The 14,170-nt window shown below is 42.4% G+C and overlaps 1 protein-coding gene across 5 annotated transcripts in view; it reads left to right on the top strand.

The window, feature by feature from the left end:
- The window catches only part of ccdc120a (coiled-coil domain containing 120a), a 33,309-nt gene that overhangs the window by 7,059 nt on the left and 12,080 nt on the right, over positions 1-14,170 (top strand). For 3 of the 5 annotated variants that reach the window (XM_082519552.1, XM_082519555.1, XM_082519553.1), the window contains exon 1: positions 10,089-10,336. The exons of the other annotated variants lie outside the window; for them this stretch is intronic. The gene's annotated coding sequence lies outside the window, so the exon portion shown is untranslated. Of the gene's footprint in view, positions 1-10,088; positions 10,337-14,170 lie in introns of those variants that run through there. 5 annotated transcript variants of the gene reach the window in all.

The raw sequence follows: 14,170 nt of genomic DNA, 5'->3' as shown, positions 1-14,170 counted from the left end.
TCAGCACCGAGCCCACGCGCGCTCCGGCAGTTCAATAAATGTTATTCAAACCGGATGACAGTGCTGACAGATGGAGAGAAAAGCAGCGGCACTGAGACGGCTCTGCTGGCTTCAGTTCAACACGAAGATGTCTCAGATTTTATTGGATTTGTTTTATAGATCCGAGTCTTTTCTCACTGACGGGAAGCAGCGTTTGGTGCAGGAATGTTTTTTTGGGAAAACAGACGCTGGATGGGATGATTTCATCCCGACAGAAACCGTCTCCTCCGTGTTTCCTTTGTCTCTCCTGTTGAACTGATCGGAGAATTGTGTGTGCACGGCGCTCTAGTTAACGCCGTCGTGTCCCTGCCTGTATCAGCATTAAAGCCATGTGATGATCTCAGAGAGCGAGGAGGTTTGGATGCTGCTCGGCTTTGTGAAGGACGCGTCCCGCAGCTCAGCCCGGCCCTCACAGAGACACAACAACACACGCGCCCTCCAGAGAATACACACATGTAGTATTGATGAAGCTGGTGCCTCTGTGCCTTTGAGCCAAACACACACTGATTCACACACTCAGCACCTGTGTGTGTGTTTCTTACAGTGCGTGTGTTTGTGTGTGTGTGTCGAGGATGAATGTAGGTCACGCTGCTGATTCTCTGCACAGCAACAATGCACAAAATCCCAACTCTGAATACTTGCAGTGGATTGGTTGAGAGATCCAGCCAGGCAGCCAATAACCTTTCAACCCCCAGGCACTGTCTGTGTGTGTGTGTTTCTGTGTGTGTGTGTGTGTGTGTGTGTGTGTGTGTGTGGATAAATTTCAGTTTAAAAACCGTGGTAGTGAGGACACCTCTGCCTGACGGGGTCAGACCTTTTTAAAGACTCTTTTCAGATTCAGAGTTAGTGTCCTGGTTTTATCCGCTGAACGATACAGCGTGGCGTTCAGGTGATGTCGCAGTGACATCGCACATACAGCAGCTCAGAGGGCGGAGCCACGGATTGACACAGAAGACCATTTACAACTCCCCGAGACCCCTGCTGTGACACACGTCCAATCAGAGAGCTCAGCCTCTGTCTCTGTGCTGCTGCTGGTGAGGTTACAGGTTGACCTGAAAGTAACACAATCACAGGTCCTGGATCAGTTTTTCAGTTTCTTGGGTCAAACGTGCTCGGAGGACGGCCTCAGATACTTTTTCTTTATCGTCACAAGTTATATATCTCTTCAGTTCAAGCTCTGTAGCAAAAAAAAGAAACAGATTTTATGTCATGAGACGTCAAGTGTGTTTTTTTATCCATTTCTCAGCAAATTGTTTGAGTCTCCTAGAAAACCCGAACATATTTGGTGAAGTTTGGTTTTAGTCATTGCTAACTTGTCTCGCTTGTACAACTCATCACTGCTTCAGTTTACTGAATTCTCAGAACACAATAAAGCAGTGTATGCACAGCGTCAATGTCACCCTGCCGTGACTGCCTGATGCTGACCGAGGCCGGGTGGGCTGTTGGCAGGCTGCGTGTCCCAGCTGTTCCTGCAGACTTGCATGGACCAGGAGCACCACCTCTGATCTGATTACTCGTGGTGCAAATCTGACTCGACAGAGATGAAATGCTCCAAGCTGTATTTGTGCCATTCTTGCAGCAGCACCCCGCCCTGTGGCCCTGTCAGAAGGACGGTGCAGGCGTTCGTAGATCAGAAGCATATTAAATCTCTTCCTTGGCCAGTGTGAACGCCTGGGACTCTCCCGGTCAGCATGTTCATTCCAGCAATTCCTCAACTACAGATCTGGACAGTTACATTTTTTCATTGCATACTTCATATTTAGCATCCTCTTTATACACATATTATAGTGTTGGTCTATAAAATCCAAGCTAAGCTAATTAAATCTGCAGCATGCTGGTCCGGTGGTTAGCGCTAGCACCTCACACCACGAAGGTCCTGAGTTCGAATCCAGGCTGGACTTTTTTTGCATGCAGCTTCTTTTCTGTGAACTCTGGCGTCCTCCTGGAGTTCAAAGACGTACATGGCGTTACGTTCATTTGTGCTTCTAAATTGAACATTGGCGTGAACAGCGACCTGTCTGCGGGATGTACCCGGCTTCTCAATCTATGATAGCTGTGATAGGCTTATCTCTGCTGTAACATTGGACATTTTAACCTGGGACCCTAAGACAACTTATTTGGTTTTGGAGTCTGCCTCAAGCGGCCAAAGGCGGAACTGCAGTTTTTGGTACTCGGGCATTAGCTACTAAAGGGGGGCTAGATGGGTCCAAATCAATTACTCCAAATATCTATACTATTGATACCAACGCTGGTATTGATATTGGATTGATAGTAGTGAGATATGATCGATATTTTGTTTCTATCCTTGAAGTTCAGATGTAGCCACTGAATTGTGTTAAATAAATATAAATAAAATAAAATATACCTCAAACATACACTATGAAAAATGGAATTTGGAGAAAATTAGTTTTATAAAATCACACTTTTATCTATTCTGATATCAGAGCAGATTCATCTGAAGAAACAAAAACAACACACACACACTGAAGTACACTGGTCTGCTGTTTTATCTGCAGTTTCATATCTCATCTAAACATCAGCTGTTTGAAGTTCTCTCTCTCTCCCTCTGGGTCAGAGTCTCTCGCCCGCTCTTATTTTCTACCCCCGGCGGTGTCAGACACAACAAAACAGAGACCCTCGTGGGGAAAAAAGATGAGGGTCGCGTCCTGTCACCAGTGTGCAGTGTGTGTGCATTTCCAGCAGGGGGCAGCGGCTGCATCACCTCGCCCTCTCTGACCCCAGTTAGTGCAGGGAGCCTCAGGTGTGTTATGGGAAATGTAGTACTATGATGACCTGACCTTCACAGACAGAAATGTAGCGCTCAAAGCAAATGAGGTCCATCTGCTTCATGCAGGAGACACTAAAGCTGTGCAAAGAGTTTATAAATAAAAATGCTTTTAAATACCAAAAACCACAGAGTGACACTGATTACAGCATTTCTACAGTTAGTGTGAGGTCACGGCTCCTCCTTCCCACAGCATCTGCATGTGTGCCCTCTGTACCCTCTGTGTGAATCCAGTTTCTCATCCACGTTCTGTATTTAGACGCTCAAAGTATTTGAAATCTCCGCAGTGAAGCCGGTGTTTATCTCTCTCTGTCTCTGTGTTTAATGAATACTCTCTCTGCTCCTGAATTAGAAGCCGGCTCTCAGCAGCTGCCCTGATTGGTCGGTGCCAAATTCCACTGTGTTGATTCTCCAATGGACCAACTTAACCACAGCTCCCCATAAACCACCTTTATCCAACAGTGTCATCTGACTTTTCCTGTTAGAAACATGCTCAGTTCAACTTTGACAGACCGTCGAAAAGCAATAATACAATTCAGTGTAACGCTTAAGATTCTTCTACAGGAAGCAAAAAGTTGCTTACTTGTTTTTATCTCATCATTAACAGCAATAAAAAGCATCAGGTTAGAGTGGCAGGGGTGTTAAAATTGGGGAGGGAAAAAATAATTTTGTGGTTAAAGTCAAGAAAAATCAGTAGAAAACCGTCTAATGTCAGTCAGTGGTGTTCTTCACTCTCAGTGGTAGTTGCTCAAGTTGCTGACCTGAAAGTTAAGATGTTTACCTCAAGTCCCGCCCACTTTGTGTTGTTATTTCACCAACAGTTGCTTAAAGTGGCCAAATATTGTTTACTTTCTCACTGCCATGTTGCTCCGAATCACCTCCATTGTGCTAGTTAGTCAACATCAGCTAGCTTAGCTCTGTCAGCCACACTATAAACAGAGTTTACTAAGAGTGTGGCTAAACTATCTCTGACTGTTTGGCTCAACAAAGCAACATGTGATTTCCCAGCAGGGGTGAAGGGGATTGGCCACCTCTGGTCCACATGAGCCTAGATCTGCTAAATTATTTTGATCCCTGGGGGGACTAAAGATGTACCCCCAGTCCTGGTTTTTAGAGCTGCTTGAAACAGTCTACAGAGCAAAGAACAGTTAAGGGCCCCTTTATACCCACCGAGTGGTGAACAGCACCTTACGACAAAGGTTATTCCAAAGTGACGCCATATTCACTGAAATAAGAGACTTAGAGCTTTTTATTGTCATTGTCATTATTTGTATCTTAATTGCCCCTTGGGGATAAATAAAGTGTCTCTGATTCTGATTGTGCAGTTTCTTGCACAGCAAATTTGGGTAAAAACTCGAGGAAAAAGGGGGTTCCCATACCGGGAGTCGAACCCGGGCCGCCTGGGTGAAAACCAGGAATCCTAACCGCTAGACCATATGGGACAAGCTGCAGTTTGTGCACCAATACTTGCCAACACTTATTTGTTGTGTGAGATATTTTCTAAGCGGTGACACCTAACATCCAGGAGAATCTAACGGCAAACGAGATGATACTGGGAAATCATCTGATTTGTCATTAAGCCACTAAGCACCAGTGTTTCAGTGTGAAAACTACTGTCAACCAAACAAAAGAGAAATTGACTCACTTCGAGAATCAGTAGACTTACAAAAGATCCTGGACATACTTGTGCTGCGTGACTTGCCTGATTGGTGACATCGAATTCCCTCCAAAGGTGAGCTCTACAGCTTCGTCTTGTTGGGCTGACAGAGAGGAGCAGACGCACTCCTGTATGAACGAATGAATCCTAAATAAGCAAATGAAAAGTCCAAATAATCTATTAATAAGGTGCCGATTTACAAGCACAAATCCAGCCAGTTCATTTCAATAATCACCAATAATCTACCACAAGCAGCTCAGATTTGTTAGTTAAAAAACAAAAAGGCCTGATGAAGGAGCAAGAAACTAAAATAACATAATATAAACATGTTTTCTCTCTGAAAGCTTCAATCAATGGGAGGTAGCTGAAGGAGAACCAGTTTCTTCTGTTAGAAGTGCTAACCATTCTGATATTAAAAGGCACTGTGGGTTTTTCATAAAGGTTTCCTGATTAAAAGCAAGTCTGCCATAAAAACCTGAAATCTGTGTTTAACAGCTGACCCGAGACTTTTTACTGCAGGACTCTGAACGAGTTAGCGTGTTATTAATACAACTCCACGTGTGTAAATGTAGCTCTGGTTTTCTTTTTCTTTTTCTCCTGCATGCTGTGGGCAACACACGAGGAGAGCTGACACAGATTCAGACGTCATTTTAACAGGTTTAAGTCATGCTAATTGCTGCATTTGGACAGACATGTCAATATGTTATGTAACAGACCAGTGCTAGAGCAGATTTATGATGTTGCAGAGCCCTGTGTGCATGTGTGCGTGTGTGTGTGTGTGTGTGTGTGTGTGTGCGCGCACTGCTAAGTAGAGACTCTGCAGTTCTCATTATGGACCGATCTCTGTGAATCACCCTGTAAACATCAAACTTGCTGTGAGTAATAAGTAATAAGTATTCATGGCACATGTGCAGTTACTGGGGAACTAATTGTTTATTAAAACCTAACAAAAGTCATTTCACAAAGATGGCTGTTAATCTGTTTCTTAAGATTTTGCTGTTTTTTAGCAGCTGTTAAACTTGTTAGTGAACGTTAAAGCATCAACTGCTGGCCTGAAACAGCTGAAGCATGTTTTTCCAATCAGTGTTAACTCTAACTCTGCACCACCGTCCTTCACTTTTAGATTTCAGCCTGCTGTAGAATCACGTTTGATCATTTGATAAAGCCTTTGACATGTTTCATGTTTTTTTAATCAGGCAGCTTGAGTGAGATTAAAACCTTCGGGAACAATGAACAGAAAAACAGCAGAAGAACACAATAACCAGAGAGGTCATAAAAAACAGATGCAAATATCATTAAAATCATTTAATTAATCTCCTTGAACTCCAGGGGGAGTGCAGATCTGCAGTTTGAGGGCGGTAAAAATAAAAGGAGCTGCTTTTCTTCACTTGTGCCGCTGATGCCTTTGCCAAACAAGGAATAGCACACCCACATGTGAGACAAGACGCTGGTGTATGAATGCAGGAAGCAGCGATATCCTCCATCTGTGTGGTGGGTTGTTGTCCCTGATGCTTAAAAGCTGTCAGGTCATTCGATTCAGTACATTTTCCTTCTTCTGTATTTGCCCCATTCATGGAAATATCTCTTCAAAGTCTGATTGCTCCTGATGATATAGAGGTTTTATGCTAAAATCAGGGTTTTCTTATTAATCAACCAGATTGTAAAGTATCAACTAACAGGTGGCTTCAAAGCAGGACTGCAGAACAAACACACAGTAGCAATGTGTGTCTTTTATATTTTCTGTGATCCAGGAAGATTAATGTAAAAAGAAATCATGCCTTGTATGCAGGGCCGGCCCGTGGCATAGGCCGTATAGGCAAATGCTAAGGGCGCCGTCCATCAGGGGGCGCCACGCCAGTGCCACAAATGTTGAAAAAAAAAAGTTGGTACTATTATTTCTAAATACAAAAAATAATCCCACGTTAATTAAAATGCAAAGTAAAGCTTATTTAATAGAAATATTATTTGTTACAACATTACACTACACTGCTGATGTAGGGGGGCGCCACCTAAAATCTTGCCTAGGGCGCCAGATTGGTTAGGGCCGTTTCTGCTTGTATGGATGTTATGAAGGCAAAAATTATCCATAGACGGCAAAATATTTTTTGCAGTAGGATCTAAACTACAGGACTGACTCACTTTTGAGGTCAGCCTCAAGTGGCCGTTACAGGAACTGCAGTTTTTGGCACTTGCAGCTTTACCTTAAGTTATTTGAATTATCTGATAGAGTCTGCTTGCTTTTAATGTGAAGTAAATATCTTTTACATCATTTACTAGCTTGATTTCTTGGCTGGGTGTGAGTTGCTGCACAGACTTGCTGATTCATGGCTTCAGATCTTCTCAGTCTGACAGACAGATTGAAAGTACAGCATCACCTCTCAGCTTTGATGGCTGCTCTTGATGTCATGTTTTACAGTTTAAATACTGGGCAGTACTTCAGTCAGCGACCCTTGTTTGTGGCTGTGCTCATAAATACTTTAACCAGTGTAACCAGTAAGCACAGTAGAGCCAGTTTGTGTGGCTTCTGGGCTGTTTATGTATGAATAATGAGAGTGTGCTGAGGCACCGGCTCCAGACAGGCGCTTGGTGGGAAAAATGGGAAAATCTGTGTATGAGAGAAAAGCCGACCTGCAGGAAGTCTGTAAGTACACATCAGGAGGTTTTTATTTCCCAGAATTCCCTGCTTCTGTCCTGCTGAGCTGGAGAATGTGAGAACAGACAGTTACAGGAGGAGTCTCAGTGTTTGTCTGTCTGAGTGTGAGAATGCCAGTGATTTATGTGTTTGTGTGTGCCTTTTGTTCTGCTAATGTTGGTGGGGGTGGGCACAGCGCTATCAAAACAGCTGGAAGCAAAGAAACAGTTTTCTGATGAGCATCAGCTCTTTGTCCTCTTAATTCATTTATTTTAATTCAATAAAAAAGTCTCACACATGTCCAGCAATCAATACACAAAATATGATTTCATCACATGAAGAAATTGTAGAAAAATGTAAAAAATAAAGTAACAATTTGACAAAGAAGTTCAAATTTTATTTATTTACTTTTTTAAATAAAATAAATATTTTTTATTTGTCATCATCACAGCTTTTTTTTAGGATCTTCACACTTGTAGTTATTTAATTTTTTATGTAATTTTTTTATTTTTTTATGTAATTAAAGTTAAGTTTTATGTAATTCAGTTTTTTCACCATAATTTTTCAACGTTTATAATATAAAGTATCAATGAAAATGACATAAATTTTCATATTACTTTTATTTTTAATGAAAGATTTTTTTTTTGTCATGAGCGTTTTTCATAAATAAACCTGAATATAGAAAAGATTAATAAAAAATAAACTGTCCAAATGTCAGTAATAGATTTTATATTTTATGTTGATTAAGTTTTTATTGACACATCTGTTAATTTCTGATGTTTCTGTGTTTCTGGGGCAGAAATCGATCTTTGAGTTTTGGCAGATCTCACAATCTCAAAATACAGTCCTCCAGCTTCCCGTCTTTAATGAAAATAGACCCACATTAGAATCAGAAAACCTTCATGAGGCAGAAAAGAAACCTTCAATCTGCTGCACTTCATCAGGATGTTGCCACTTTCAAAATAAGAGCAGCAGGACAGAGTCAGGAACAGCAGGAGAAAAAATGGAGCTCGTATGAGAATAAAATAAATGTAACGTGAACAAATGTTTTTATTTCTTTTTATTTATATCATTTATTTTGTCTAAAGATAACAGACAACTTACCAAACAACCAACTTTAACTTGTATCTTTAGGCACTTACTGGCGGTCTGACAGGTATAAAATTATATTTTTGTAACAACAAGGTGACTCCAAACAGCTATTAGCTGAAAACTTTGCAGTGTCCTCAAAAGATTTCAAATCGTCGGCAGTGTGTACAGAGGAGGTCAGCAGAAAATTACATTCAGAGTTTGATCCACCGTGCAATACCATTTGGAAAGCATCTGAATAGCAACAGCTCCATTTTTCAGCATGCGAGTGATCCGAGACACATCGACAATCAGTCATGGATTGGCCTCACCAGAGCTCAGACATCAACACTACTGAAGCAGTGTGGAGTCATCTGGACACCAGAACAACAGGCAGACAACATCCAGAGAAGAGCTTTGAATGTCCTTCAAGAAGCCCGGGGAAATAGTTCTTAAAACTACTTAAAGAAAATACAGGAAAGCTGCGTATGAGAGTTCAAGAATAAAGGAATAAATAAATAAATAAAAAAATGCCACATACTTGCTTCAAACTCAGTAGAATTGTACAAACCCTGTTTTAGCTTTACACTGTGCTTTAGTTTATGTTTGGTTATGTTTCAGTAAATCCCCGGGTCTCATTTCAGTAAGATTTTAAGATCCTCCATCATCTCTGCTAAACTTTAAAACACTCATTTGAAAGCTTAAGATTAGTATCATCAGTAAAACTGATCAACCACCCCAGGCAACAAGGTTTGCACCTGGTGGCGACCGAATTTTTATCTGCCGTTAAATGTGTTAAAACCTTTCTGACAAAACTGGTCACCATTCTTACCATGAGATAAACCAGTGCCCGAAACATCTGAGTCCACATGGAGTCATATTCATGCTGTGTATGAAATTTAAGCGTATTTGTTGTTGATCAGGATTCCCAGAAGGATCCAAACACCCTTCCAATCAAAAGTAGGGTTAAGCTTCAGGATACCTGTCTGCCAGACTGACTCTAGTGGGAGTGGGAGGTATGTTTCATTCAGAACATGCCAATGTAACCGGGAGATGTTTCCCCTGTTCCAGACACCTTAAGTAAGTGTGGTGTTAGCAGGGTTCAGAATTTGGGGTCACCATGTGTGTCATGTAGCCTTCAAATAGTTCCCGTGCTTAGCATACAGCTGGAATGAGTGCTTATGACATATAGACTTGTTTTTAAATTCTTACCTTTTAAAAATACATCTCAAACTTCTGTGCTGCCATAAGGCGCTGCTGCTAGCGTACGTTGGACTTTTATCCGGTCTTAAGTCTGACGTAATTAGCCGCCCAAACTCCGCTTCAGGTCCCAAACGAACACTGCGGCGTCACTGAGAGTTAAAAACTGCCTAAATTTTTTCATCTTTAATAAAATGATCAGTGTGGCTGCTCTACCAGGGGTAACTGTTTAACATCCAGGCATCCATGAAAACAGAATTTATGAAGTTTAACTGAGTTTGAAGTTAGCAGGGAGTTAGCTCGCTAGTTTCCATCTAAAGAGGATATATCACGTTCTCACTGAAAAATTAAAACGTACAGCTCTGCTGTCACTTCCGACATAAATGAAGACAGAAAACTAAAAAGCAGTGACGTTTATAGGGTTAGTGAATTTAGAGTAGCTGGTATATAATGATGTCCTAGCTACACAGCTATGGTTTGCATAATATAAACACATTAGCACAGTGAAGCTGGAGGATGGATGCTAACTTTTTTCCACTTGATAAAAGTTAACGTGAGGGTTCCCGATGGTTACGGACAAATGCGATCGCATTTGTAAATGGACGCAGTTCATGACGTACGCAGTTCATACGTCATCGCTTAATCGAATTCCCGCGGAGATGTGAAACGACTTCCTTTTGTCGTTTTATTTTGACACGGCAGAGCGGAAGTGGAGGGGTGGTGACAGCGGAGAGCTTGTTGGTGGGACTCAGCTGAGAGTCAGAGAGAGCGAGTCAGAGCTCAGAGACGCTGAGAGGAGAAAAGCGGAGTTTAACTGGCAAACGGGCGGGTTGATCCGCGGGACGGAAGCTGTTTTAATTCCCTTTTCTCGGCTCCTGTTGTGGATGTGCCCGTCCTGAGGACAGCTGGAGCTGGACCACACCTGGTCTGCAAACAGGATGGTTCAGACTCGCAGGTATTTACAGCCTTTTCACCGCTCCTGGTTCGCCTCTGGCCTTACCTTCGTTACTTTCCTGGATGGACTTTCGTGCAGTTAAATAAGTTATGAAGTAAATAACTGATAAAGATGAAGGTCCCGGTATTATAAGAACTTTAACGCCAGAACAAAAGTAGGAAAATCAGAGAATAAAAAAATGGAAAAAGTTAAATGAAAATAAATGTCTGCACTTTCTTTAGAGAAGGTGCTGACTCCCTTTAAACGTCTCAGAACAGCTAATAGATCTCAATAAATTAGCAGATTAATTATTCAGTTGATGCTGAGATTTAGACAAAATATAGAATACTGATTATCTAAACCCGACATTTAATTAAAAATTGTGCAAGGAGAACATAAAAAATGTTCTTAAGGAAAAACTGTTCCTTTTCAATCTGATGACGTTTCACACAGCTGGGACAGGAGCAACAGAAGACTGGAGTAAGATTAAAAAAATCTATTTACTTTTTTTTTTTTAGATAATTAGGTAACATTGGTAAAAAGAGAAGAGTGTCTATTGTGTGGTTTATATGTTCACCTAACAGGCGAAAGCTCCCCAGTTTGATCCCAGGAGGAGACACCAGTCTCTTGAGGGTCACACTGGGAAGGAAGTCTGCTGGGTATAAAACGAAACACAGAGTAAGGTGAGGTCCTTCATTAGAACATGTGTAATGAAGCTACATGAAGGAAACATTTCATAAACTTTGGGGGTTTTATTATCTACTGTTCATGACATTGTTAAAAAACTTCATTGCTGACAGAGACGAAGCTGAAAACCTTTGCTGTGATCTTCAAGCAGCATTACAGACACACACGATTCTGAAGTGGAAATCAATGCTCGTGCTCAGGAACAAGCCATAAACGATCTGAAGAAACGCCGCTGCCTTCTTTTCATTAACGATGGACGGAGGCAAAGTGAACGCTGTCGCGCTGCCCCATCAAAAACCTGCTGGAAGCAGCTCATCCGACTTGTTATCGGCACAAAGTTCAAAGCCGGCATCCACAAGGATGCAGGTATCACCACATCTGTGAGGGCAACATTGACGCTGAACAATATGTGCAGCTTTTTCAATCTTTTTTTTTTTTTAGAGAAGGTGTTGCTTTTTTCAGTAACTCAAAAACCAAACCGCATTCTGCACACGAATAAGGGAAACTGTCCGGCTGCTAAACCGGCCTGCCTGCAGTCCGGACCTGTACCAGCTGGAGGATTATGAAACAAAAAACTGCAACAAAGGAGACCTGAAGTAGAAGAATGGGAGGCATGCAGCGAGCAGTGTCAAAAGGGAGAGGTGATGAATCACAGCGGGGAACTTGTTCCGACTTTACTGGAGCTTGTTCCTGGCACCGAATTAGAAATGGGCAGATTTTTATTTGAAAGTAAAAACGTCCAAGTTTAAACGTTTCCTGTGTCACCTTTATGCAGTAAGAATTGGGCTTTAAAGAGTTTCAAATGAGTGTGTTCTCTTTATTTAGTGGACGTCTGTGGCTGTGACATGGTGTGGAACAAACCTGTGGTCCTTCTGGACTCTCCGTCAGGAGTCAGCTGTATGCAGGTGAACGTGTGGCGGATGTCTGAATTTTAAGCCGGTCCGTGACTGAGCTGTACTCAGACTGCTGGTGACTTTTAGAGGAGAGTTGATGGTTGATGTGTAGGTGGGGTGGACAGAATAGCAGGAACAGACTCGTGTGAACCCGCTGCTGCTGCGAGGACACGATCGGTGAACTCTGGGCAGCGTGATTTATATGTTCGCCGTGTTTCTCTGATTTCCTGCCTGAGTTTGGTGAGATGAATGTAAATGCAGCCGAAGCCGTGGTCACGCAGCACCGATCCGGTACTGGACCGGAGAGGGTCTGAGACGTGGTTCAGTTCCTACTGAGAGTGTTCGTGATAACAGGATTAGTGCTGCTGTGATCTCCTGGTTTAGTGTGAGGGCAGAGAGAGGACACGCACAGAGCATCCATCTCTCTCTGCTGAATATTTAAATCCTGTATTTGCATCTCTTTGTCTGCAGCTGCAGCCTTTCATCACCAACTCTCCCCGTGTGTGTGTGTGTGTGTGTGTGTGTGTGTGTGTGTGTGTGTGTTCAGTATGAAGTGCTGAGCCTCTTCTGTGCATTTGATGTGTTAATCTCTCTCATCTTTAAATGTTCGATTTGTTGTTGACTTGTTGGGCTCATGAGCTCCTCTCTGTTTACATCATGTTGCTGTTAGCGGCGAACGGCAGATCCTGATTGGCCCGATGTGTTTCTTCTGGTTCTGGTCTTGCTCTGTGGGCGAGTAAAACTCCACAGTTGTGAGTCTGAGCAGAATCTGGAGGACGAATCCTGGAGCACGTCCAGCATGCTCAGGATATCTTTGCCTTATCTGGCTTCACTTAACCTAAGATCAGTAGTCAGCAATCACATGAAGGCTGTTATCAGCTGGATGTGTCAGCTCAGGGTTTTCAGTCTAACTATCAGCATCTTGTCACAATCACAGGAACAGGTCTGCTGGCAGCGTTTCACAAACAAAGATCAAACTGAAGTATTGGAAAAATATGAATCGGCAGCATGTGAGAGGTGGTTAGTTAAGCTGTAGTTCATTTAATGCTAGAAACAGTAATCAGGTACACTGCTCCTTCATTAATACAAGGGAAGAAATGGCTTCAAGTACAGATGTGTAGCCTGTTGCTTGAATAAAGGTTATTATGGTTATTCAGCTGCAGCCTTGTTGGTTTTAAACGGTCTGAGAGCAAGTGAAGAATTTTACCTGCAAGATGAACAAATACAAGGTTTAGGTATCCTGTTTTAAGGAAAAATGGCAATTATTAGGCTTATAAAACAATGAAATATACTTGGAGTCTTCTGGGTCGTGGTGGGGGAGGTGGGGGGTCACGAGTGAAGGAATAATTTGCTTCTGTGAATCTCTTTTTTTATTGGTTGTCATTCAGGAAAGACAAAAACCTTTGATCCTCTTACTCCCTGAGCATGGAAGTCTCCAGGATTTTTTTCCAGAGGACTGATTGGCTGGTAGTTTTACGCACGTTATCTCGAGTTCTCAGCTCAGTTAGGTCTGCAGCATAATTTCCAATAATTCAACTAAAGTTTTATTTATAGAAGACCCCAACAATCAGACAACCTCTATGAGCAAGCACTTGGCAACAGTAGGAAGGAAAAACTCCCTTTCAACAGGAAGAAACCTGTGACAGAACCAGGCTCAGGGAGGGGCGGGGCCATCTGCCACGACCAGCTGAGGGAGGAAGACGGGACGAAATGACAATGATGCGCGCTGATAAGAAGTGAACCAACCATCTATTTTCTTAACCACTTGACCAGTTCACGGTTGCAGAGGTGCTGGAGTGTGTCCCAGCTGTCATTGGACGAAAGGCAGAGCACGTCCTGGACAGAGTGCCAGTCTGATGCACGGCTAAGAAGTGACCCACCTTTGTAACGTTGAAGGCGCAGGTTAAACCTGAGGTTCAGTCCTCACAGTGCAGACCTCTCGGCCCAGACGCATTGAACTGTAGAGATTCATGACTAAAAGTGCACAAAGGCAGAAACCTGTGCATTTTCTGTTTGACTTATAAAGCTTCACGTGTGCTTGGTCCTCTTTTTGTGAATTCCAATCATTTTGGAGTGTTGTGCATGTTCACGAGCATCATTCATGTTTTCACATTTAGCTGTGAATGAATGTCATGTTAGGTCAGCAGCAAAGAAGAAGCACAATATAAAGGCGAGACATTCAGGAAAAATGAGTTTTGGGTAATCTCAGATCTGATGCCACAAGCGGATGAAAAACTACCGAAGGCACAAAATAAATGGAGGCAGCAGCTGTTAA

The sequence above is a fragment of the Aulonocara stuartgranti genome, assembly GCF_965226115.1.
Source record: "Aulonocara stuartgranti genome assembly, chromosome: 20".
NCBI classification, from domain to species: domain Eukaryota; kingdom Metazoa; phylum Chordata; class Actinopteri; order Cichliformes; family Cichlidae; genus Aulonocara; species Aulonocara stuartgranti.
This window is presented reverse-complemented; position numbering and strand designations above follow the sequence as displayed.